Source organism: Polyodon spathula, chromosome 2, assembly GCF_017654505.1.
Source record: "Polyodon spathula isolate WHYD16114869_AA chromosome 2, ASM1765450v1, whole genome shotgun sequence".
In the NCBI taxonomy this organism is placed as follows: domain Eukaryota; kingdom Metazoa; phylum Chordata; class Actinopteri; order Acipenseriformes; family Polyodontidae; genus Polyodon; species Polyodon spathula.
In genome coordinates this window covers 94,303,756-94,330,954 of record NC_054535.1, presented here as the reverse complement: position 1 = coordinate 94,330,954, position 27,199 = coordinate 94,303,756, and the positions used below count along the sequence as shown (strand labels likewise).

Sequence of the window (27,199 nt, the reverse complement as noted above, 5' to 3'; positions counted from 1 at the left end):
TGATATAGAACTGGACTACTCACAAAGATGGTATGACAGAAATACAAATTGTCTGGTGCACAGGTTAGAACATTAGATATATGCTAATACACAACAAATGATAACAGCCTCAATCTTATTTTAGGGTTGGAGAAATGCATCATTATTATTTTCAGACAGAGCTTATAGGAATACTTATGTATTCAGATTTTTTTTAAATACCCACTATGAACAAAATATGTGCTGAAGCTTTTAAAATGATTACTAAGAACACATGTAGTGGGATATTATTATGATTTAAATATATTGTTTTGTGTTTATTTAACAAAACAATGTTTTGTTATTGTTTTCAGCGTTGTTGGGGTTAAAGCCCCATCCCTCTAAATTTGTGTGGAATGTGGCCATCTCCAAATTGATGGCCACATATATAAAAGCGTAGCAGCTACTCATAAAGGAGAGAGGGTTCAAGCAGTGAGAGAGTGATCTAGAATGAAGATAAACAATTGCTGCTCATGCTAGGGATAGACCAGCTTGATGCTTGTATTGTATTTGTGTATTTGTTTTGGCCACTGTTCCTTTTTTCTTTGTGTGTTAAAGTGTTTTGTTTTGATTTATTTGATGAATAAACATCCAGCGCTTCACCCGCAGTACTGTTCCTCAGTTTCCTTCCTGGGCTGACATCACACCATGCAGCCATCTGTGTCACTGCTATAATAAATATGTGAGTACTTCAAGTAAACACTTTTTGTTGAATACCTCAAAAATTGCCCAAAATAGCTTTGACCGCGTTAAAGTAATCATAGCTGCTTTGTCTGTGCCAATCTCTGGGATGTGAGTGTTGGTCCTATTATTCTTGGCCTGCTCACAGTGACCTAATTAATTCAATCCATTCAGCACCCCTTCAGCTTGAAAAAGCTTTGGAACTTTAGTTCAGTTGTTGTTGCTGTTCTTCTTTCTTGAGCAAATTGTTGAGGTTATATAAGCTGATTATGTGGTGTGTAAGGAGTCTCTTTTGTATAAATGATGTCATCTTGTGCAGTCTCTTCAGTAGGATAATTCTACACACAACTAATTAACTTATTATACAACTTCCTGACGTTTTAGTATGTTTAACACACCTTTATCAAGGGAAAATGTGTTTAAAAACAAACAAACATTGGAGGTACTTATAGGTTTTGATGCCATGGTAACTACACATGCATTTCTATTTAAATCTATTAATGTGTTTGTGTTGTCAGTTACTACGGTTAATGCTGTAACAGTCTACTGTTCCTTTCTATTTGATGTGAGGGTCTGGAATCAACTCCCCAGTAATGTTGTTGAAGCTGACACCCTGGGATCCTTCGAGAAGCTGCTTGATGAGATTCTGGGATCAATAAGCTACTAACATCCAAACAAGCAAGATGGGCCGAATGGCCTCCTCTCTTTTGTAAACTTTCTTATGTTCTTATGTTTTTATGTTCTTATTTAAACCTTCCGGTATCATGGTATTTAGTTACTGTGGCAACATGGATTATTTCATTGAAACCAATTTTCCAGCACATACCAGATTGTAGAAGTAATACTAAAACATATACATTATTCAGTTCATTTATTGCTGTACTGTATGTTTTATTAGATAATGAAACCGAGATTTCCTTCAACCCGATTGGTCAATAGGTCTCTAATGGCCAGTAAGGAACCTCAAATGTTGTCCTTCAAGCTATGTTTAATTTACCTTTTTTCTGCTTGATGAAAGGAAAATGTAGTTTTACTAAAAGGCTTATCAATGTTGACTTTCAAATAATGTGCACTAAAGGCTGCTTCCTGTGTGTCTGGTGCATGAACGGGGATACAGTATCCACAACAGCGATTGTTAATCGTTCTGCTCATTTTTCATTTATTTTACTGTAAGTATACATAAGTTGAAAGTAATGTAGTTATGTAACTTTAACAGTTTAAAATTATTTCACAACTACTGGTTTAAAATGCATTCACTGTAAAGACCTTGATACATCTGGCATTTTATCTTTCTAATTGTGACTCAGAGAAAAAAATTCAAAAACTGTTTTTGAAGGTTTTAGTTCGTCTATTATATTTCTGTACTAAGCGATTGTGTTAGGGCTGGTTTTACAGACCCCAATTAAGACAAGTCTTGGACTACCTAATGTTACTTTAGGTACGGTTGACCGAGACCGTGTATTAATCAGGATTTGTGAAACCAGCCTATGAGGTTTGATGAGTGATCAAGACAATAATGTGTCTCACACACAGATGACCTGATAGCTGTCGTCATTTCACCTGCAATTATGACAAAATGGAAAACAAATAGATGTATTTGATGTATTTGAGCAGGCTGCTGTTAAAATCCTCAGGAAGTTGTGGGCTGGAGTTATCATTTAAATCAAGTACTATATTCCAAAAACGTTATAGCGATAGCCCAACTGTTCTACTTCATTGATTTGCAAGGCGTGTGCTTTAAATTGAAAATAACCTTATTTCATAGTCTGCTTATGACATCTGACTACAGACACGTTTTCATCTGGCTTCTCTGTTGCCATAACAACAGTTGAAACCTTCAGCTCAGTTTTACAAATGCCTGTTTCTCTTCAGTAGTGTTGTGTTCGTATGACATGACATTTTCAGAAAAGAAAAAGACATCATAATAAGGTAAAATGATTAATGAAATTAAAGGTTCATCAGAGTCACTAAGGGCCCGGGCAACCATTAAAGTCAGTGATACAGGATTTGCAATGGTTTTCAGTCACTGCCTTTCAGCTCTAAGTGAAAATGAATCATTGATTTAGTGTCAGTCTTGCTCTCTGTAGCAGTGGTATTCAGCTAATAGGATGTAGACTATTTCTGTTTAAATGCTCTTACATTCAGAAGTATTTTCCATAGTAACTATTCAGTGATATTTTAGTGTTTCATTTCACAGAATATGAAAACAGAGTGCAGGTGCTGTATTTTGTGTCTTTCTTAAGGCTACCAAATGTATTGTAGGCTCAACCATGTGTGTACAGTAGTCCCTCAATGAACTGGACATGTCCAGAGATAGACAAATTGTCTATAAGGAGGGGTCTGGTTTAAAAAGACAAAAATCGTACACACATTTATAATGCTCCATGTATTTTAAATGTATAAATCATTGTGCTGAAACTACATTAATGTGTTCTTTGTACACATTAAATTTTTAAAGTAAGCCTATACAGTGTACAGTACAGCAGTAAAATGAAATTAATACCTAGTGCATAAAAACACACAAACACTTGCTGTTACGTAAGTAATAGACCCCCCTCCCCCCCTGAATAAATACATATATTCTACTCCAGTCAATGTTAATGACCACTCTCTTTTGTGTTGCTTTGATAAATGCCATTTTAATCCGCTGGACTTGACTTTAACATATCTCAAAACCCTCAACACTATGCACAGAGGTGGGGTTAATTCCTATCCCTGCCAAATACACATGGGAAAGTGGTTGGAGCTTTCATTGAATAATTGATGAGAAATTAGGCTCTAGCCACATGGGATATATGGGGATATATATTGTTTGAGAGAGTTGTTGGGAGGGAGTCAGTGAGTGAACACTGTGTTGTTTGTTTTATGGCTATACGAATCAGTGAACCTGAATGCCCAGCCTGACATTAGCATTGTTTTGTTTTGTGTTCGTGACTTGTTTTGTTTACCCTGTTTATTTTGTGTTTTTGATTTATTTTTGGTTTAATAAATGCAAACCCACAGCTACTGTCTCTGAGTCTCTCTAACCCTTTGCCATCCTGTCACTGACTGGATATAACATGGCAATAAACTGATAGTGTCTCATAAACCTGCTTACAGAGGTCATAAAGGGCTCAAAAGTGCCAGCCATTGGAAAACCAAGATATTTTAGACAGTGACTCCTTAAATCACCTCGGTCCACATATAATTTCACAATGTGCATAATTTCCTAGGTCACATATCACATCATGGTTTAGCACATTCAGATTAAAGAGGTTCCTTTATTCTTGGCACGTGGTGCATCATTTTGTGTAAAATGTGTGCTCACTTTGTGGTTAGGACTGCAGTGTGAAGTCCTCTGTTCCCCTGGAGCAGAGGCAGGAATTTAAAAGAAAATGTATTATGTAGTACTGTACTGGAATATGTTATACCTGTGGCAGGGCAGAGGCCTTGCACATTAGAATATGTGTTTTTGTGGCTGGCAACCATCTTGGCTCAGGAGTGGAGGAACAGCCTGAAGCAAATATGGCCACCCATTTTACAGCCACATATTTGTAAATAACATTGGCTGTTAATGTTTATGTTGGTACTAGATATGGTCATCAAAGTGCGGAACATGGCCAGGTGTTAATTGATTTATTGATTGTCAATTATCTCCTGTCCACATGCTATAAAAGAACAAATACATTGTTTGGGCTGAGGAGAAAAGAGAGAGATCGTTCAGTGAAGGCATTGCAAAGCCTGAACAGTGCTGAGAGAAAGGTTGGTAAGTGGACTGAGATAGCTGCAGCTGGGGGGGCTGTTTTTAATTTTTTGAGTTTCGATTTTTGTGTAAATCTTTTGTTTGTGAAGTAATAAAAGTGCGCAAAGTGCTGGACTGCAGCTTTCCGGGTCTGTGTTGTGCTATTTCTGCTGCTGACCAGCCTTGACCAGGACGTTACTATGCCACATACCTTATTCACACCACCTAAATAATGACAAATCATCATGTGTTAAAATCATGATTGTGAATGAACTCAATGGTTTCGATGTGTGTTGGTCACACATTATTTATGCAGTAAATGGAATCTTTCCCATTTTACTTACTTAATTAACTGGTCTGCTGCTGCATAACGGTATGGAATTCCAATTAAACAGTATTCTCTTGGGAAAGGGTTTGCTTTTGAAATGCACAATTCCAGTACCCTTAAAATCTGTTAACAAAAAAAATCATTTTTATGATTTCTGTAGTTTACTGTTATATGGGATATTTTGTATATTTTTTTGTAAAAACTGTGAATCTATAGAAATGTTGGTAAAAACCCTTTTTACCAACATAAAAGTTTGCCATAGTAAAAACAGCAAAGGGTAATAAAGCACAGTAAAAGCATGGCAAAGAATAGGTAAGAATGGTAAAGAATAACAAGGTGTGGTAAATCACATCAATAAACCAGGGTAAACTATAGTAAATGCATAGAATATAAAATACTGTGATAAGCTATTACAAGGGATATTAAATTATATTGTAATCGCCAGTAAGGGACCTCAAATGTTGTCCTGCAAATGAGTCATATATAATACTGCACAACCCTGTTCGCTGCAGTGAAAGTTACAGGAATCAGAAAGGTTTATTTGAATCCCAATGAGGATTGTAAACAATTGGGCCCAATTCTCAAAACCACTGTATGCATTGATTTACAATAAATGTATCCAGCAGTTTACAATGTCACAATGGAACCTCCCCTCTTCAGTGACTCATTGACCAGCTCAAAAGCTCAACACATCATCATAACTTGTCACCCTGAATCATCTTACTGTCACAACAGGAGTGTCAAAATACAATTTAACTACACTGGCCATATGATCTGTATGATCTAATAACTCCCAATATGAACTGGGTGATCTAATAGCCTCCAATATAATATGTGTGATCTGATCAGTTATTTTTAATGTCTAACTGCCTTTCAACTGACTGATATAGCACAACCCAAGGAGCATGTGCTGAACAACATTAAGAAGATTTATCATTGTGGATAAGCTTGCTACTTTTCAACATGCATTTTTCAAGGGCGCACAAAATAGTAATAAATCGCACCTGTGTGTATTTGACTGGGATTCCTCATTGGAACAACATGAAACCTGTTAACCGGTTTGATGATGTTTCAATAAAGACCCAGAATAGACTAAAAAAATAAATATGTTTCCAAGGATGGTGAGTGATTTATTACAGAATTTTGTAAACCAGAGAAAAATAAACATCAAAAAAGAAGTTAGCCAGGGCTCCCGAGTGGCACATCCGGTAAAGACACTTCACATGGAGTGTAGCATGCACCCTATAGCCTGGATGTTGCCGGTGCGAGTCTAGGCTATTCTACTGCCGACCTCACTAGCGAACCCTGTAGTCTGGCCGGCATCTGCGGGCTTGCCTGCAAACTGCCAAAAGCTGCTTGTCCTCCGACACTGCACCTCTGAGGTGGCTGCATGGTGGGTCAACAGTGTGAAAAGGAGCAGTCGGCTGACAGGCATACACTTCAGAGGACACTGCGTGTTCGTCAGCGCAGGGGTGGGAGTGGTGAGCTGAGCCTAAAAATAATTGGCTATTCTAAATTGAGAGAAAATGATAAAAAAAAAAAAAAAAACAATTGGCGACTACTAAATTAAAAAAAAAAAAAAAAAAAAAAAAAAAGTCACTAGTCTGGTATGCTTCCCACGATTTGGCCCCAGGTGCTAAAGGATTTTTTTTTTTTAAATTCTAATTTGCTAAAGTTAAGCGGGCTAGGTTTTAAATGTCCTGAAAAACAATCCCATGACGCTGGTCAGCATAACATTCCTGCCCTGTTGCCAATCCGTTGAGGCACACATGTCTTGGTGGACTGTCATACCCTGTTATGAACTGACTGCAGGGTGAAATAATTGAAAGAAGCACAGCACAAGCAAAGATAATATGCAAGTGTGTTTTCACTTGTCAAGTGCCAGCGGATGTCCTGCCCTCACATATAAGTGCAGTTCCCAAGGTAGAAATGCCCGTTCAGCATACAGACACCTGCCTACTATACCCTGCAATTAAGTATGTGCAAATACTGTAACAGTCAGCAGGCTTGTCTTGCTCTTGCCTTATGTCTGATACCACCATATGGCCTCACTCATGTTTAAGCAACTTTTAAAAGCAAGTCGTGCTGTGGGCTAATATGCCCTTCATCTGAGTCTCAGTTTATAATGTATACCGGTCTTGTCACGGTACAGGGGGATAGGATAATTGCTTTTAACTTCTGAGTTTGAAAAATGTCTAGGATGTGGTTACTGAAAAATGTGAATCTCAACAGAAAGTAGAATATATTAGTTAATGGTAGGGGATGTTCAAGTCAGTATTGAGATGCTCTCAAAGAGCTCTGGTGGTGCTTGCTGGTACCATGTCTGACTGTAGCTAGTGCCACCTGGCATGAGTACTAAAGGAACCTTTGCTCATGCCACATCCCCAATAAACAATGCACTGCATATCTTACACCTCCATTAAGTTATTAAATGTAAAACTATCTACAATTTATTGCATTTTAATTATCTGGGTTTTTTTTTGTTTGTTTTGGTTTTTTTCGATAATGTATCTACCATTGACTGTTTGTTTTATTGATTTATTTCTGTTGTGATAGCGGACAAAGGGCAAATGATGATCTCATTTATTCCTATCTCCTTTATGATCCCGCCCTGTCACACCCCAATGTATATATTATTTACAAGCCTACTACATTACCAATAGTTTCCCGTGTTTTCATTACTGTGTTGCCAAGGCAATTTCCTCATGCTGACAGTATAGCAGACATAACCGCAAGCACTGAACAAGCACCCATTCACAAATAACTGCTGCCCCAGCAAGTAACTGAAAAGACATTTCATTCAACAGCAGTTTTTTTTTTTTTTTTTTTTTTGTTTTAATAATACATGACATCTGCAAAAGGAGTTAAGAAATAAGGGTGTAGGTTATCTGTTGATTGGGACAGAATGTCTTACTGTCACTATAAAACCCTACCTACTGTACATACATTATTATAGTGACCTTCAACTGAACTGACATGAAGATGTAAGTTACCGTACACCTTATGATTCATTAGCAAATCTTACTTTTTCACTTGCATTGCTTTCCATTGTACTGCCTCTTTAACTGCAATAATTGTTACACATTACAAAAAGGAATTTCACTGCAAATGGGAAATGGTACTGCAATGAATTACCATTATATTGGCTTATTGCATTTTGATACCATTGGTACATCAATATACTGTCTGAAAATGTTGTCACAATTGCCTTTTTTCAGGGTTGCAGCTGTCATCGTACTACCATTGCCCCTTATTAGAGAACAATTGCATTGCTACTGAAGATTGGCAAAGGGTTTATGAATTGTTGAGAACAGTAGTTAAAACTAGAAGTCGGAACCCCCTGGGTGGTAGGTGAAAAGGTTTTAGTGGGGGTCACATGACTGCCACATCCCAATCAAACCTGTATGATACATAACAGGCGTTGTGCATTGCAGGAGGTTGTTTATGGAAAGTAAAGTCTTGTCAGATAAGAATACTGAAGTATGTCTTTTTTGCTTTTTTATTTGTTTCCTGAAATATTTATATAGGAGTCATACTAGACATTTGCCACAAAATACTGGTAGGATTAAAGCATGGAATAAACTCCAGTACTTGTAAAACACACACACACGATTTATTCATGTATTATCTTAAATTCAGTGTGTCTGTTTCCTTGGTAATGACCTTCCATGGTCAATGTATTTTGATAAAAATGTAAAGATAAAGATAACAAAACACTAATCCCATACCGTCCACTAACTATCATCTGTTTCTAGCATTGAATGAGGCCTTAGCAACTGGCACGCAACCTGTGTTGAGTGTATTGCATACACAAACATTTAAGGATCTCATAAAAAAATGACAAGGTACTGTGTGGTAAATTCACTGATGTCTTCTAAAAGTAACAAAACAAGTATTATTTTTTTAATTGCAATTGCTTGGAAATGCACAGTATATTAGGAGGTGAAGTTGAAACAACAGCCCAGGCGCGCAGGATTTATTCACAAAAACTGAAAATAAATAAAAGGGTCATGTGACGTTACCAGCGTAAAGCACAGAGGACACATACAGCAAGCTGTACAAAAATAAAACACATTGCGAAAACTACAAATAAAAGGTGCCACACAGGGCGAGCGCTAGCCCTACTGAACGAGGCGTCCCGCTCCAGGAACCGGCTACACTACGTAACCCTCGTTATACATTACATGGGATCACTATCCCCTAAACTAACCTACTGATGAGCCGGTATTCATACGACAACTCCTGCTGCTTCATACGGCCTTGGCTGGGCATTGCCTTCACAAGCACCGCTTGCAGTTTCAGGGTTGTGCAGCTTCAGGGTCGTTCCTGCAGCGTGGAGCATGGCGTTGCAATCGCCCCAAGCCATCTCCACCGGATGTGTTTATGCTGACGGACACTCGGTCAAGACCCGCCCACCTACTGATTGAGGACCTGCACATCTAATCACTTGCTGCCCTTCCCCTCAACCAAGCCTAGCAGGCAGCAAGTCTCAATCGAGCGCCCGTCTGTAAACAATAATTTAATCACACAAATCAACTCCAAAAACACACAATAAACCTGTCTCCAAAATATAAATTACACCAACACAGGGCCCTTTATGTTGCTTTAATTGCACATAAAGCTGGGTATAAAGTTTATTAATATACTAATTTCTCTGTTTAACATCTTATATGGAGAATGCATAACCGCAGTTAATAGCGTTTGTATGACTTAATTGCCTTTGCCAATTTACAATTCAGTAGTACTGGGCAAACTCCCCCAAGACTTCAATTTATCAAATACCATCATTACTACAAATATGCTTGCTCAAGGGGCCTGGCCATTGACCCAGACAATGCAAAGAAAGTAGGTCATTTCTGTTAGATCTTTAAACAAAAAATGATCAGTCAAAAACTGACTCACACAGTAGACTAATGCTAGATTACCACACTAATTTGCAGTTTACCATGCTTTTGTCATTGTTATACTACATTTAACCAGCTTTACCTTGGTTTACCATCCTGCTCAATGCAGGACTTGTCATGTCCTTTACAGGGCTTTACTATGATTTTTTTTTTTTTTTTTTTTTTTTTTTTTTTTTTTTTTTACCACGGTATACCACAATGCAATTTGACATGGTTATAACAATTGTCCAGTGGTCATGAAGTAAGTAGTGTGATTAGCAGCATCCTGTTATTAACAACCATTCATAAATTAATCTTTCATATAACTGAAAAAGTTATAAATACATTTGATGGTTGTTTGATTGTTTTTGATGATTACTATTACAAAAACATTTTATGGGATTAGGTACACAAAATACAAAATGCTGGCATGGTAAAGAGGTCAAAAGAATATAACAGTACCAGCCCAAATCTGCAGTGACTACTTCTAGAATGTGTTTGTTTTTTACAGGCACAATTACTTTTTACTTTAATGACCATTCTTTTATGGATATATTTACATTTTGTACAATTAGGTAAATGATAAGCATAGTTGTTTTGCTGGTTGCTGAACTAAATAATTAAAAAGAAAAACAATGCAACCTTATATTGTGAACGTTTAAAGTTCTTATTGCAATTTACTGTCTAAAAACATTTCATACAATTGTGATACCCATAACCAAATATTCGCTCATAAAAAGTATTGATAATGTTCCAAATCTGTTTATGTCTTAATTCCAACCCTACCCTCTACAGAAAAAGTTGTTTTGTTTTTGGCTCTTCACTTCCGTACTCTTCTGAAATAATTTTAACATCTTTACAAATACGATCCACAGACAGCGTATGGGGGGTAAAATGGACCCTGTGTGCGGTTCAAATGCAAATTCCAGATCCAAATATTTTCGAAGCATTGAGATGCGTTAACGCCAATTGTGCTTGTGAAGGCTCCCCTTGGTGAATCAGAATACATGTATGCGTGCAAGCAAAGTACTTAACATATGCTTATTTAATAAACATGGTATCAGGAGAGTAACATTGTCCCCATCCCTTTCTGGCTTCTTTTCTGTCAAATAACCGGTCAGATGCTTTCCCTAGTATTTTGGAAATGGAAAATAAACGTGGTTGTCCACTATTTATGATAAAAACACATTTTTTTCTGTTTCAAAAAGGGAAGGCGTAATCCGTTTAGTGATGGGAAAAGTGAAGCCCCTTGAAACACTGAACCCTTCGAACCATTTGCTGATCCGAATTACTGGAAGCGCTTCGTGCTCCATAGTGACATCTATTGGTAGAGCCGCGTCATTGAATATACTCAAGAGTTACACAGGCTGCTATTTCCGAAGAGAAGGCATTTGAAATTATGATCTGCAGCCTAATTTACACGATAGACCCTGTAAAGCATGCTTTTACAGAGATTTTTTTTTTTTTTTTTTTTTTTTTTTTTTTTTTTTTTTTTTACTTAATGTTATTTGGTTATATATCAACCGCACATGTGAATATTCAAAAAAAAAAAAAAAAAAAAAAACATCATACTCGAAATTTAATATTGTTGTACAATCGAAAACACTATAATGTTGCTTTAGAAAATAAGGCATATCTGAGAATTTGGGTAATGTACTCAGCGCGAAAATTAGTGTTGTATGCTAAGTATGATATGTTATATTTCACTTGTAAACCATTTATCCAGTGCAACATGTCGTGTAATTACAGATTCTTTAAAGACCGGTTTCGAATCTCCGCCGATCCAAACAAGTGTGCTTGTAGAAAACTGCTTGTTTTAGATTTAAATAAGAAAAGTAATTGCATTTAATGTAATGCAAAACTAAAAGAATCGTATTTTAGAATTTTCAGAAGGAAGTATTTTTAAAAAATCTGCATTTTATTAGAAATGAAATGTTAAATAATATAGGAGCTCCATTTGTACATATACGCTGCTGTGCTTTTGGGTTTGAAAAAAACATAACTAAAATGTTTGCTAAAAAGTAAAAACAAGGCGCAGCAACTTATATGGACACGAACCTGGACCTCTGAATTGAGAATTTTACTACTTTGTCACATTAGGCTCCGAGCCACTACAGACGCAAATCTCTCTCTCTCTCTCTCTCTCTCTCTCTCTCTCTCTCTCTCCTCTCTCTCTCTCTCTCTCTCTCTCTCTCTCTCTCTCTCTCTCTCTCTCTCTCTCTCTCTCTCTCTCTCTCTCTCTCTCTCTCTCTCTCTCTCTCTCTCTCTCTCTCTCTCTCTCTCTCTCTCTCTCTCTCTCTCTCTTCTGGAAAACATATCAGATAATCATTGCATTTATTTTTATAACAGTAGCCAGCATATGAATATACATTTTATTAATTTAACAAAGATTAATTGAAAATTATATAAAACATAATCTGACAAACAGTATATTATTCCTTCCAGTTCTATACGTCAATTTAGCATTATTGATTCGAAGTAAAGCGTTGTATTCATGGTTTGTGTCTTTTTTTGTAAATAAACCATCAAAACGCTTCGATAGTGAACCTAGGACAACCATCAGCAAGATTTAACTCAGTGAGCGTGCGTGACTGAACTTCAGAGGATCCGCAGAACTGCGGGCGCTTGTGTCACGTGAATTATTGCTTCAGGTTGCAGAGCTGAACCCTCGATTCACCACGTTGTTGTTCACATCGGATGTTGATGAAAATGTCCAGTGTTGTAAAGAATGGAACTACATTTTAACAGTAGAATTAAACTCAGTGAAATGCTTTCTATATGTGCAATTTATTGACAAATAAATAGATTACCAATAACGTAAATACATTCTAAAATATAGAATCCTCCTTAATCAGTCAATAAAAAAACAAACAAAGCAAACACACTTTAATAAATCACTAAAGCGAATGGCTACCCTTGAACATTTTAACTTTTAATAAAACACACTGGCCAGTAGGGGACACCCAGGCAGGACGGAAGCAGTGTTTAGTTTATCAATATTTACGTTTCTGTTAAAGGCAAGAGAATGCAGACCTGATACAATGTAAGAGGTTGCTCTGGGCTTTTGATATGTTACGGTGCCCCTACCTTGTCACTGTAACTTCAGTTTTCGCATTATTTGAATGGTGGCACACGCACCGAATACAACTGTAATATTATTAGCATATCAACATTATAATACAATAACAATGACAGTAACACTTTATAAAACTTATTGTCTATTTTATTATTTTTAAAAGCATAAATACTGTGATATTTTGAAGATACTCGCCGCATCCGCACGCCCACTGCCCAGCCGTGTAAAATGCAATATTACACCCCCTTTACCTGGTATATGCAGCGCCATATACCACACTCTTTGCCCTTACTGTTAAATTATCCCCTCCCTCTGGCGTTTGTTGACTCTATATAAGCTGTCCATAACTTTTTTCGACCCATAAATGCAAATGGCGGTTCAGCGTGAGCAGCAGTAAGTACATAATGTACATCTAGCACCACCGCTGAGAAACTGTTTCACCTCGGCTTGAAACCTGATTTCTCCGTCTGAACAGCACACACGAGTGTGGCGTATGACAAGCGGATGTTTCCTCTTTCTGAACGCCTGGCAGTCCGGTTCCACATCTAACACTATTTTGTATAAGAAGTACACTTATTAAATAAAAGGCAGTACTGAAACAGCAGAGATCTGAAATCTCGGGGCGGTGCGTTGTGGTCTCACAGCCACTACTCTAGGGAAGAGTGGAGAGGGAAAGGAAAAAAAAAGAAGAAAGGATAACAACAGATTCGCGGCTCTTATCGTGAAGAATTGTTTATTTTGGTAAGACTGGAATGGCTTTCTTTGCAATTCCACTCATGTCTCTTCCTTTGGAATGCGCGGCAAATGTGTAACTATTTAATACTAAAGCCACGAAAAGGCAGCGTGGTTTTCGTAGTGTAGCAGCTGCAGGCCTTTGCATGGAAGCTTCTCTCATTTAAAATAATCATCTGTTTTAAAAGGTCAAACAGGCTATTCCTGTAGATTTCGTGACATTGTACTGGTACAGTATGTAGAACGTTAGGTTGTATCGGTGTCTTATCAATGTATTGTAATTAGACCATTTGGACAGTCTTTGTGTTGATGCAAGAGGAGCAGCATGGCAACATAGGCTACTTGTACAAATTTGTAACTATTCCCCATATTTGTTAGCATGTATATGGATAAAACCTTAAAACGTCGTTCATCTGTTTAAAAATTCCGCCGACATAGCACACTTTTCATTTTAAACATTATTTATGGCTGCTTGTTTTTCATTTAATTTAGTCTGATCATTGTAGTTTAAACGCAGTCTGACAGGTTCAGACATTGATCGTTAAAAATGTAAGCTTTTGGTGCAAATGGGTTTTACCCATGGGGAGGTTGTCATTTATATGCTTTAACCGGTATCTTAATTGTTTAAGGATATATGTGTTGCTTTGTCACATTCTTATATGTAACAGGTAAACCAGTTTGTTTTGTAAGGCATCTGTATTTAACAGCCTATCTACCTGTTTTCTCCAAGACCGAGGATTTGGGAAACGAACAATGACATTATTATTAAAGATAATCGGCTGGACTGTGAATCCTATAAATTGAACTGTTTTTGCTATATATGCGTTACTGAGGTAAACAACAATTTATTACCTGCAGATACAACCTAAAGGGACGAGTTTTCTGTCGGATTGATTGAAACAGTAGGACAGTGTGCAGCATTTTCGTGTTAAAGGTACAGTGCCTCATTTCTTCACGAGGCTTGTGGAACAGGTTAGAGTGTGTGGTATTCTTGTACGTCTTAACGAAAAATAAAGAAAAAAAAAACAACCGGTAGCGGCGTACAAATTAAGCAGTCTGCGATTTGTAAATCAGATCCCACCTTTTTTTCAACCTGACAAGATTTTTCTCAATGCATGTAAAATTTAAGTGTGACATACACATAAGCGAGTGTACATACCCCATGCTGTACATCCTAGAATCTAATACTCTTATGCTAAATAATGTTAATGCCCAATTACAACTGGATAAGCAGGTTTCCAGATAGGTACAGTGTGGTGTAAGTATGAACAGTAGCTGCCCCCGCTGGAGATGAATTCCCTGCGAAGGGAATATAGTAGCATTTTGTGTCACATTTTGGAGCTGCTCAACCAATTGTCATGAAACCTGTTATAAACGTTATTTAGCATAGGCTATGTTGACAGATTCTGGGAATATAGGGGACTGTCTGTTTTTCTGTTCATCCATCCATCAATCTGTATGTCACACTAACATTTTTTTGCAAAAAGCAGCAGAACCACTATTAAATTACGATAAAACATTTCATTGCTAAATCTGTTGTGTACTATTATGTACATACCTTTTGTAGTAATCAGCTTTTGTAGCATACCGATAGCTCTAATTTAACTGTACTTTTTAATTTTTTCTTAATGTGTTTTAAAAGATTGATTCAAAGGTTGGGGGTTTTAAAATCAACCAAATTATGACCCCCTTATAACTTTTGACCCTTTGCTCCAACCAGACTGAAAACAACATGCATTTGGAGGTGTGTGGTTTTTATTTGTATTATTTTACATTTCTTTTTGCTTTGAGCAACTATGAGTGTTACCTGTTGGGTTATTTGTCACGGAGTGACCCCTATGTTCCCTTAGATATGGCCAGTGTTTTAGCCAATCTCTTTAAATATAAAAACCCAGCACGTTATCTAAGTGGGACTACCTTTGGGCTGCAAAGTTGGTTGAACTTGACAGACGTCAGTTCGCATGCACCGGCACAATCATTTTTAGGAAAGCCACCAGTCATATCGTACTTGTGGGTTATGCAAAGAAAGTAAGTGTTAATAAATGGCAGAGCTGGAGAGGTACCAGTACATTACACATGCTAGATGTCCGATTTCTGCATCACCTGACAGCTTAGCATGTTAAAGATTGTACACAGGAAGCACTTTGTCTTTTCAAGTTGATATTTGACAGTTTTTCTACCCCAGGATTATTTATAAGCACCATAACCACACCAGAGGCTGCTATTCCTTCTTTTACAAGAGGTGCCTAAGAGTTCACAACCGTATGCTTAGTGAGGAGGCTGTTCCCCCACAAAGGAGTTTTCAGATCAGTGCTCTTCCTATTGGTGCTTCCGTTGAGGTGAGTCTTTGCTTCCCCAAAAAAGGAAGAGAATGTGAATCAAGTTGGGTTTAAGGATTTGTGTGAAGAATAGTTTTGAATCTATTGCACAATTTTCCCCTTTCTGTTGTTGGCAATGGCAGCTTATTTTGTGTGATTTAAACTGATTTTTATCTAACCAGAAAAATAGTATCCTAACCATATCTAATTACAGCTTCTGCCTAAATGATTCAAATAAGACATTGCCTGGTATTTTATATACAATTAATATTCTTTTTGTAAAGTGTATACTGGCTCTATCAAATATTCTGAAGAACATGTAGAATACAGTTGGCTACTTTTATGTGGTCTTCAGTATTTCCTAATTGTAACAGCAATGCTCTGCAGGGTTAATATGTTTTTGGTTCATGTTTATCCTTAAGGTCTACTCTCAGAAACTTTGCAATATAAATTACGTAGGTGTTTAACGGGTTGTTCTTCAGTGGGGTATGCTGATTTTAGACTTCTTAGACCTGCCATCATATCTTCTAATCTTTTAATGTATTCCGCCTTTGGGAATGGGCAAACAGTACGTCTGATGTAAGTTTGTATTTTAAATATAAACTGGATCTATCTTCTCTTTACAGTATAAGAAACAGTGAAAGATGAACACAAATACAGTGGCACATTGCCTGGTATATAATTTATGATCCCATTGCAAATCAAAATTGATTGTACTCCAACGCTAAATAAAACAAAAGGCCTCCAGTAATATACAGATAAATATTAAGACAGTGTAGGGAATGTGCTTTACACAGTGACTTGATCAGTTGTTTGTCAAGTAATATTGACCAGATCATAATTAAAATTAAGCACAAAGCCGGATACAATGAGTTGAAAATGGACACGATTGATGCAGGTATTTTTGTTTATTTTTTTATTTTTCGTATACTGTGAACTTTTAATCAAGGTGTGCTGAATATTATTTTCACTGTACTGTGATTTAGATTCTAGTTTAGACTGTAGATCCTAGATGCAAACATTATTCCAAACTACTTCTTGTGATAGCAGAGTGAGCAGAGTTTTATATTTCAGTGCAAGGCTGACAATATTGTCACGCATTGAGCTTTCATTTTGGAACAGATTCTTCCATGGGTGTTTATCTCTCTTTGGGATTGACTGAGCTTGCATTCAAACCCAGGCTAATCTTGTTCCTCATTAGACTGCCCAGCAATTGGCTTAAAAGTAAATTGGCAGATATGTTTGTGGAGTTTAACCAGGGCAGTTATGGCTGCTGATCTGAAAACATTACCAGAGAAGTGTTTTTGCTTTTCAGTAAAAACAAAAACAGTATGAAATGCCTCACTCTTCTGTTCCTGAGATCACCAACACTATGTGGGGGAATCCTTTTAAGTAGGTTTTGATTTTAATTGGGGAAGGGGGGAAGGGGGGAAGGTGGGGGCGGACAAAAAAGCAAAAAAGTTACTGTTCTACCCTCTACTGTAAGAAAATAGAGCATGTTTCAGTTTGAATTTAGATGATCCTGGCTTCTATTGAGAGAAAATGCAGTGAAGCAACAAATTGCACTGTAGATATCACATTAATTTTCTCCGGCATGCATACTGTAGGTACAGCAAGCCCCTTAAATGAGTGTGTAGTGCAGTGGAACTCAACTCTGGCCCTTTTTTTTTTTTTTTTTTTTTTTTTTACTCAAAGCAGGTTCTGATGTAGTTCATTAAAGTTGTTAAGAGGCAATTAACTAATTTAGGACCTGGTTGGAATAAAGACCAGGATTGGAATAGATCTCGAAGGCCAGAGTTGAATACCACTGGAGTAGTGTATTGTTATGTCTGTTTGCGTAACCATGCAGCTTTTTCTGACACTATGCCTCAAAAAAACATATTCTATATCTCAACAACCAACCTGTTAAATATGGGTTAAAGGATTTTGTTTTTGTTTAGATTTCCAAAAAAAGAATGACCTGTACAAATTGCATACCAAAGCAAAATCTAAATACGGTATGTCCTTCTGAATATAGATCCCCGCCCCCCTTTCTCTATAGTGGTATGCTTGTTTGGTGTAAACAGTTTGTCCCTTCAACGTTCCATGCGGAGGAAGGCTGATCTGTGCAAGGTTGTGTAGGCTAGAACTCAGGAGGGGGAAAAGCTGCAGTTTCTATGAGCACCAGCAGGGGGAGCAGGAGACCGCAGCAGGCCTGGGGCTGGGACCAGCAGAGTCGGGGGCAGGCAGCAAACTGTTTGTCAGAGCAGAATTGCCTTTCTTGGACTGACAACCAGGCACACATTGTAAGATAAGGCTTGCTTACTTCATTATGCAATTGAGAGGTACCCACGTGACTCTCTATTATTAGCAGTTACAGTAGCAGAGAGTCCAGTTTGAGAAGCAGTATTGTACACAACCAAGAGAGCTACTGTCTATCTGTACAGTAACAGGGGTGTTGATTTAAACCAGAAGCCAAATCAAGGTAGAGCTACAGTATTTAACCACTTTCCAAGGTTGACTACAGAATGGGAAATGCTGTCTCTGTTGCTGTCCTTGCAGTTTGATTTTATATTACCTTAGTTGTGCAGCTCAAATGTGAAATATTTGCTTTATTTCTAGCCACTGCACATTTCTGTTACTGTTCTCCCAACCTGGTTCTAATATCAACCTTGTTTTCCTTTCAGAAGTGAACACCACATTCTGTAAATATCACTGACTGGCTGTTTGATGCTGGTTTAAGAAACAGAAGTCCTTTCGTTTCATTGTGTTTCTGTTTTGGCTTTGCCATCCTGTCTGATTTGTAGATATCACAGACACTGTATTTAGTTTTTAGTTACTGTGTTAAAAATAAGAACTATTTTCCAGGTTAAAGATTGTACTGTGTGGTAGCTTTTTTTTCTGTTTTATTTTTTATCTTTATCTATAGTTACATAGTATTTGTTTACACTCAGAAGCCTCACACTTTAACTCACCTGCTCAATTACCAAGAACATAAAAAAAAAAGAAAACATTAACAATTATATATGGCTTTACCTTAATGTGTTTGTCTTCTATATAGGACAATTTGAGACTACAGATTGTCAATAAATATTAGGTAAGATTTACTGGAATTATTTTGTTCACTCTGCGTTCTTTTAAAGACTAACGAGTGATCAGTTGCTGTGCTTACCCAATTCCTAGTTGAATAACAGGAACTGCTGACCTAAAGAGGCTGCTCTTGTGCATCTTCATTTATGACTCGGCTGGGAACTTGCATCACAATAATGCTAGTGAGTTTCACATTAGGGTGTGTTTTTTTATTTATTTATTTAATTTTTGCTTCAGCTGATCTAATCATGCATAGAGTTGACATGGTGAACTGGGAATATGTGAGTGTAAGCAACTCCCTGTCTTATCTCTGTTTTGAACTTCCTGTTTCCCCAGGGGTTACTGCAGGGAAGAGAAAATTCATTTTATTATGCACCCTAAGACAAGGACAATACCGGTATTGATATGGTGCAACTATATATAAATAACATTTAGTCTGAGGTCTTTTGTTTTTTTCAGTATTTACAGCTGTGGTGTGTGATGTGTTATGTAATTGTTCATTTATAATGTACAATTACGTAAGTCAAAGACAATAATGTTTCCACTAGAAAAACAAAAAAAACAAACAAAGCAGCACAGCTTTTAGAGTACAAAGATTTCCTTTACAAATGTTCATGGATGGGCTCTTTCATGAAAGTTAAACCTGGAAAATGTGAATGCCTTGAAATTGAACCAACAAGCTTTGCTTTACAAAAACTGAAAGTGCTGATGTGAAGCTGCTGGTTAAAAAGCTGTGGATGTTTGTTTTCAGAAGGCAGTAGAGGGTTCTTGGAATTAAATGAAACTGAAAAGGTACATAGAAATTCTGAAGATGGCTGATAAAGGTTTTAAGTGCTCCTTGTTTTGAGGCATTGCTGTACAATAGCTTCTAAGATGAATTGAGAGCCTGCCAGCGGATTGAGATTCTTGTTTGCTGGAGACTGCTGGGATTCTATAGGTCTGCTGTAAACTGGGAGACAGAACCAAAACAACCCTGGAGTTCTCTTCTCCAGAGATTTGTGAGGCAGCTTAATTACATTTCAATAATAAAACCCAGCAACTGATCCCTTTACATAATGCAATAAACACAATTAGAATGTCTTAAAAGAAAGGGTGAACAAAAATCAGTCTGTGCTTTGCAGTGGACTTGATTGAGTTTTAATGCTTTTGAGCTGGGCTGGGATACTCATTTAATCAAATAACATTGTGGATGGTTAAGTTAAGTTTTATAGGGGTGGAGCTCTTCAGGTTTGCTTTCTTTTCAGGTCCAATTTTTGATAACTAAACCTATGGTTACGAGAATTGTTCTTGTCATTGCACCTGGGTGCACATATTGGAAGTGGTGAATGGGTCCTTAACCAGAATGATGGTAGTACTGATTTGATGAATGCACCTTATAATTTGGGATGAAAAATGTATCCTGTAGTTCTAATGCTTTTTTTTGCCTTCACTGAGAAAGAGTGGGATAAATTCGAATACACAAGTCCAGTGTATAAAACAATGCCATGCTAGTAAATGCATTACTGTACATCCCTATGTGTTTACCCGCACCTCGATAAAACTAATTTTGTGCAAGGGAGGAGAAGAGATTTATGGGGAAAAGAGACAGGTTCTAGAAGAAATACTAACCAGATTTATCCTGTGACCCAGGTGCTTAATTTATATATTATAATGTATATGTTGCTTCTGTGCAAAAGCACAAAGACCTTGCAGTGATGATTTTTAATTTAGACTTTTGCTCTAAATACACCAGTTGTTATCACAATCATGCTTGTAAAACCTTGTATTCAACTCCTGTATATATAATGAACCTGTACTGTAGTTCCATACTGTGTCTGGCAGCCTATTGTGTACAGGTGGAGGTTAAATTGTGTTGCAACAGTTTCTGAAGGAGGGGTGGTTCAAATGCCTGACCTGTCAGCAGAGTAGGCTAATCTTCCGCCTCTTCTCCCCCAACCCCACCCTGCCCTGCCCCTCCCTACTGCAGTTTTCAGAATTAGGGCAGGGTTGTCCCTTTCTCTGCCAACACCACTGGTATTCTGAGCCCTGTTTGGAAAATTTTATTTATTTCCCTGGCAACACTGGGGTATGGTACAGCTTTGGAAGAAAGAATCCATGTAAGGGAGGCTGGCTGTTGCAAGCACCAGGAGGCTCCATGTGACCCAGCTATTTACAGCACTTTTCCAAGACACTTTCCCCTAATGCAATGCAAAGGCAACAGGTTCTTCATGGAGCAGACATGCGATATCCGACCTCCTCTGAGAAGTACAGGCAAGATAGATTATGGGCTTTGGATAACAGTTCCAACATAAAGGGGGACCTCATGGGCTTGAAGCTTGGCTCATCCAGAGAAATGATGGAGGCAGCTGTACTGCATGTACAACTGTGGCCAAATGTTTTTCATCACCCTATTAATTTCCATTTAATTTAGCTTCATAAAGTCAAATGAAACCTTCTGAATAATTTACGTTAACATAAATTGCATAACGCTCTGTAATGAAATACTGTACTACTGTTATGGCTGTTGGTAGACCTTTGCAATACGTTTTGTAGTTTGTTTGATTACATGATAGATAATGTCTAAAGTGTGTGTTCTTAAAAAAAAATTAAAACCCAGAACGCAGGAGTATTGTGGAAATACAAAGCAGACACGCAGTACAAGGATGAGTTTGGAAATAAAACACTGTGTACAGTGACCACAGGGTGGGTGTCTTCCAACCAGGAGTCCAGTTAAGAACAGCAGCCAAGGGATCACTGAGACAGGATTTAATCCTTGTACTGCAACATAACAAAACCGGTTATAGTCAGTGGTAACATGATTCAAAACCAGGGTGCTGTGTACTCTAGCTGGTTTCTCTGTCATTCCTTCCCCAAGCTCAACTAACCCAATTACCTGCACATTCCCCTTATCTGCACTGAGCTTCACCCCGAATCAGTGACACACCTGTCATAAGTTGGCAGGTGTATCAGATAATGGCTGACTAAGAGGGGAAGCTCAGAGCACACACTACTAGAATTAGAAAATATTCAGTACCATCATCCAATCAGATTGCAGCTCTAGTGGTTTTCTATCATACAATAGATGCCTGCTGCTATGTCACAACTGTAAAATCAAGTTTAAAATGAATACGTGAACGGCTTATACATTTTGACTTGCTGTAATGAAAGCTCAGTTCACATCTAGTGGTCAGAAAATACTAAACAAAGTCACAATTGGTCTAAATATTTTATTCACCAAAGCAAGCCAATCAATACTTTGCAGCTACAAAAACAACCAGTCCCTTTCCTGCCACTGCCGCACCAGCCAATCGCAGCCTGTCAGCTCAACATCTTTTCTAACAACAACAAACTGAGACAGACAGTTCAATCATATTGCTTGTGGCAACGCGGGGTGTTATTTACCACGGTACTCAGAAGGTCTTTTCAAAAGTTACAAAACAAAATAAAACGCTCCTTTTTGGAGAACTGACTAACACAAAAGCTGTTTACCCTAACTATCACCCAGGAAGCTAAGCTGCTTGCTGGTTTCAAAACTAACAGATACAAAAAACCTACAGTAGTAGTAGTTGTTGTTGTTGTTGTTGTTACCTTGTATAATTTTCCTCCAGTCTCCTCTTGTTCACAGACATTAACCCCACACTGCCAGGGAACCCCTCCGGTGAGACGTTTAAATACCAATCGTTAATTAAGCACAGGTGCAACCCATTCTCCTGTACTCTAGACACTCAAAGCCCCTTGGGAAATGTAGTATTTTAACCCGCCATCATTATCTCGCTGAACTACGTTTCTTATCTCAGTGGTCAGAAAGCGTATATGCTTCTTTCCAGCTGAGGCCCTAAGTACATGCTCTATTCAGATATCTGGCACGGTGCAGATAAACTCTAAGCAAGTCTGACAAGTAAAAAGTAATTTTGTTTAATAGAAAATAAATCTATTTCTCTCATTTTATATATGTGATTTCTTTTGTGATAATTTTCCTAAGACCCGACCCGACATTAAGCTACATCTGGGTTGTAAGGTGCTTTTAAAGAAAGCAATGAGAACAATCATTTTCTAATAGCAATAGTGCCCTCTCCTTGAAGGTTCTACCATGTCAAGCTTAGCTTTCGTTGGGGCCCTCACCTTTGTCTCGGGATGCATAATTCCCATCATGGTCAACTACCACACTGCAGTGCCATCGATGGACATTATCACGTAAATAATGGCCAACAACTTGCATACTCCCTGGCAAACTCGCTTTGCTAAGTCAGGTAGCCATCTAGTAGCCATCTGAATTAATAGTACAATTATTATTGGGTAATGTTTTAGCAGGATGGAACAGATCTCATTTACAGGGAATTTGCATTTTTTGGGGGGGAATTTAGCAATGATACCTGGGTTGACTCCACCTTTGTTCTACATCAAAGGATGTCGGTGTGATCTTTTAAAGTCCTCCAGTAGACCAGTCCTTGGTTCAGCATCTTGCAGCACAGTGTCCCCTAACACCATTTTGCGGCATTTTTTGGAGCTCTGGTTTTCCATGGAGGCTTGGACAATACAAGTACACACCAAGGCTGAGAGCAGACAAGTTCAGGCTCCAAAGGGGTCAGTCTTGCATGCAGGCTGACATTAAGGCAGTAAAATGTATGTCTTCTTCCAGAACCGTGGTGACAGTGTCCTCCTGAGACTTCCTGTTTTATGTGTGTAGAGATGGCATGTGAAATCCCTCAATGCACTAAACTGCTCTGGTTCTTGGTTCCCGGTAGGCATTTAGCTGTATGGCATGTTTTAATAGTTTATTTTTTGTAGCTCTAGTTGCACATTAATTTTATTTAATTTTTTTCCATCAACACAGTTGAACTGGTGCTTGCAGTCAGTGACTCATACATACTGTAGGTCAAGAGACAGAGCAAATTGTGATGCTCTTCTTTCTATAGTGCATGTGAAGCTTGTGCTATTGCATTATTTCCCCAATTTAGCCTAATTCAGTACTAGATAGAAACATGGATAGAATAGTTATTTGGTCTTACTGGGATTTACAGTTGATTGAACTTGCCCGAAGGTTGTCTCAGCAATGAGACTGTTGCTAGGAGGAAAGATTATTTTCTGAGGTACTGTACACTATTGTGTACTGTTTTGACTAAATGTAGTTTATCAGTTACTAGGTTCCCCTTTTGGGCAGGTTGTTTTGGGAGGCCTTGGGCTGGGTGTGGAGATATAAAAAGAACGGGAAGATGAATCATTCATTCTATTGATTGTTATATTTTTTGATAATGTTTATATGGTTCATTTTAAACAACCTCCAAACAAAGTATTCTTTGTGCTGCTTCAACTTTTACAAAAGAATGAGCCTTTTCTTGTTTTGCACTATGCAACTACTAAATTGCCGGATTATCTGTGATGTATTTTCTGATTAAGCCGATTAGAGAAATGTAGAAAATAAAGGAGTTTGTGTTCTCCAGTTTGAGTATTGTTTGGTTGATTTGCATGCCACACCAGATTAAAAATGCTTTATTTATTTATTTATTTATTTATTTTTTAGCGTGCACGTATTGTCATAGATCCTGTTTTGAATTCAGGCACTTTAAACATGTATAGTGCAGCACATACTTATTTTTAAAATTATCCATAAAAATGAATGGCAAAACTTATAAGAAACTGAGGTGTATTTGTATTTTTGTTAACCGAAACCGGGCCAGGATAATACACAGCTGGATTTTTTTTTTTTTAGAGCACTTTACAGAATAGGGGAGTGAATCTGAATTTCATTAAACACTTATATTTAGGTAAGCCTGGGTGATTCCTCTGTAATGGACAATGCTGTGGCTTATCCTGGAGGTACAGTCAATATGAGGCTCAGAGCCCCATAATGTTGAATCTTGCACTGCAGAACCAAAGTGAGTTTTAGTACTGGTACCTCAAAATGTAACTTAATGCTGCAGCTAATGTTTAGCAGATCCAAAGTTTTCATTGACACAGCCACCATTTTCAACTGAATTTGGAAATATATTTTAATTTGTCTCCTATGTTTTTGATTAATGTCAAAACCACTGCAATAATAAATATGTTCAGCTTTGTTTCTGCGACGAATAAAGCTGTTCTGTTGGAAGAGCCACCAACAGCTTCCTTTTGAAGGGTACTTTACTGCAGTTTAAAAATATAGTGGATGCGCCCCTCATAACATTTCAAATATAGGAAACAAGACTCCTATTGCATAGCAGTTTCACCCATTCTGGGTTTTAGTACAGAGGTAACAAGCTCAGCAGTGTCTTATTAGACTCCTAGTAATACCAGGGATGGATCAAACTAGCAAGAGGAGTCTGTCTTCCATCCCTGATGTCGCTGAAATTTGGCATGAATATTTGTTAATTGACATGGCCGCCTACTTTTTTTTCTTCTTTCCTGAAACATGATTGATATTAGGTCTGTCATCCAAAGGCATCACAAAGCTGCTTTGGTAACTATACTGTAATCCTTTAATGTTTTTGCTGGTTTTAACCTTCCTTTTTTGGCACTGTGCTTGAAGGCGGAGGAATTCTGTCTGTCTCTCGTGTCTGTGACAAAGCCCTAAAAGGTACAAAGCTGCAATCCAACTGTGTGTGAAAATGCTGCTGAAGTTCATGTGGATTGTTGTATTTCAGCATAGAGAATTGCCAATGTTTTTATAATAAAGTTAGCTTATCAGTGTAGTTTATCTATGGAATTTGTTTTAGGATTTATTTGCACATGACCAGATTCTGAGAAGACCGATCAAGCATGTAGCCAGTAGTTTCTAACAGCGGAGCAAATCAAATCAGTACGTTCCTGCGTGCCAGCTAATGTCCTCTGAGGTTAATTTTAAAAAGTATTCACATACTTGCAGCCCAGTAAATCCACTGGTTCTGACTGGACATTCCTTTCATGAGGTGCTTATTCTGAAGCAGGCAGCCCAGGGTAGCAGTGTTTGGAGCCTGCCTGTGGGATTCCAGTCATGACAGGAATGCTGGCAATTCTTTTATGGGGGCTTTCCCAGTATTGTTAAGGAAGGTGGTGGTGGGAGTTTGACGTCTAATAAAAAGCATTTGTAAATGGACTGAAGCACTTTTCTTAATTTAGCCATACCAAGTTAAAAAAAAAAAAAAAAAAGTTGTGAGAGGTGAAAAAGCCTACAGACTGCATAACTCTGTCAGTAGGTATATGTCTGTTTACTGCTTACAGTATTGCCATTCCAATTCGTCAACTAATGGCAGTTTGTCTGAATGTGTTATGCAGTAATGTACAGATTTTTTTTTTTTTAATTTAATTTTTTTTTTTTAAGTGTGGCATGCTGCTGGAGCAGGGTAGAGGGAAACTCAATTGAGAACTATGTGAAAGGACTGGTTCCTATGATGTGGGAAACTGACCCATCTTTAAAAGTTGAAGAAAAAAACAAGACATTTTGGCAAATTGGCAGATAGCAAACCAATCTTTTTTTTTTTTTTTTGTTTGTAATTTAAAAAAAAAAAAAATTATATGCAACCATTATAGGTATGACATGAATGGCTACCCAGGATTTTTTTCCTCTAAATGTATAATTTTTATTTATTTATTGTGAATGTATTTATAACCTTTTGGTACACCTCTCCATATTGAATATATAGCTTGGTTCCAGATAGAGAACAGTGTAAAATATGGTGAGAAGCCTACAATACCCCCATGAGAAAGGACTTGCTATAATTGGTTTGAAAATAGCAGCAGGTATACCATCAATTAAAAAGCATTTTGCATTATCTTATCAGTGATGGGTTATCGCACTATTATAAAGCTCTTTCAGTTTGCAGTTATCACTCTCTCTTCCCTCCTACCCGCTTGTGCTATGTATTAAGCAAACCACCGCTGTTCAGTTATGATGAGCCCAATCAGTTCCCTGGAGAGAAAAGGGCCCATTTTGAATGCTGCAGTGCTGGCACATTACATGCCACTTGCTTTTTTTATAACTGAAGCAGACATGCAATTCTCTGAACTTGCAGGGAGCGTGGTTTGTTCATGTAGGCAGAAAGACTGAACCAGTGGGCAGAAATAGTCTGCAGGTCATTTTTACTATTTAAGAAACCGTGCATTATGTCTGTGTCAGTGGTGGAGCAATAGCAGGTGCAACTGCACATGGTCCCACGGAGGGGTTTGAAAGTTTGGATTGTTTTTGTTTTTAACAATGATAATGTCGTTCACGGTTTATGTTTGCAGATGTTACACATTTGTATCACTTTAGCTGTCGATGTGCGGTGCCGGTAATTCAGATTGTATCCTCCCTCATTTCAACAGGTATCGCCATTGTCTTAATTATCCTAACTTTTTTCCCCCGGAGGCTGGTACGAGGCATGTCTTCATGGAAGGTTCTGGGGTGCTATTCAGCACAGACATTTGCAGTTATATTCTGTGTGCACGATTCATCCTGTA

At 37.8% G+C, this 27,199-nt stretch overlaps 1 protein-coding gene across 5 annotated transcripts in view; it reads left to right on the top strand.

Annotated features, from left to right (window-relative positions):
* LOC121304079 (sodium-dependent phosphate transporter 2-like) overlaps positions 1 to 27,199 on the top strand; it is a 100,956-nt gene that overhangs the window by 34,595 nt on the left and 39,162 nt on the right. For 2 of the 5 annotated variants that reach the window (XM_041235049.1, XM_041235092.1), the window contains exon 1: positions 13,056 to 13,448. The exons of 1 other annotated variant lie outside the window; for it this stretch is intronic. The gene's annotated coding sequence lies outside the window, so the exon portion shown is untranslated. Of the gene's footprint in view, positions 1 to 13,035; positions 13,449 to 15,584; positions 15,779 to 27,199 lie in introns of those variants that run through there. 2 more of the 5 variants (XM_041235058.1, XM_041235069.1) reach the window with 2 other exon arrangements.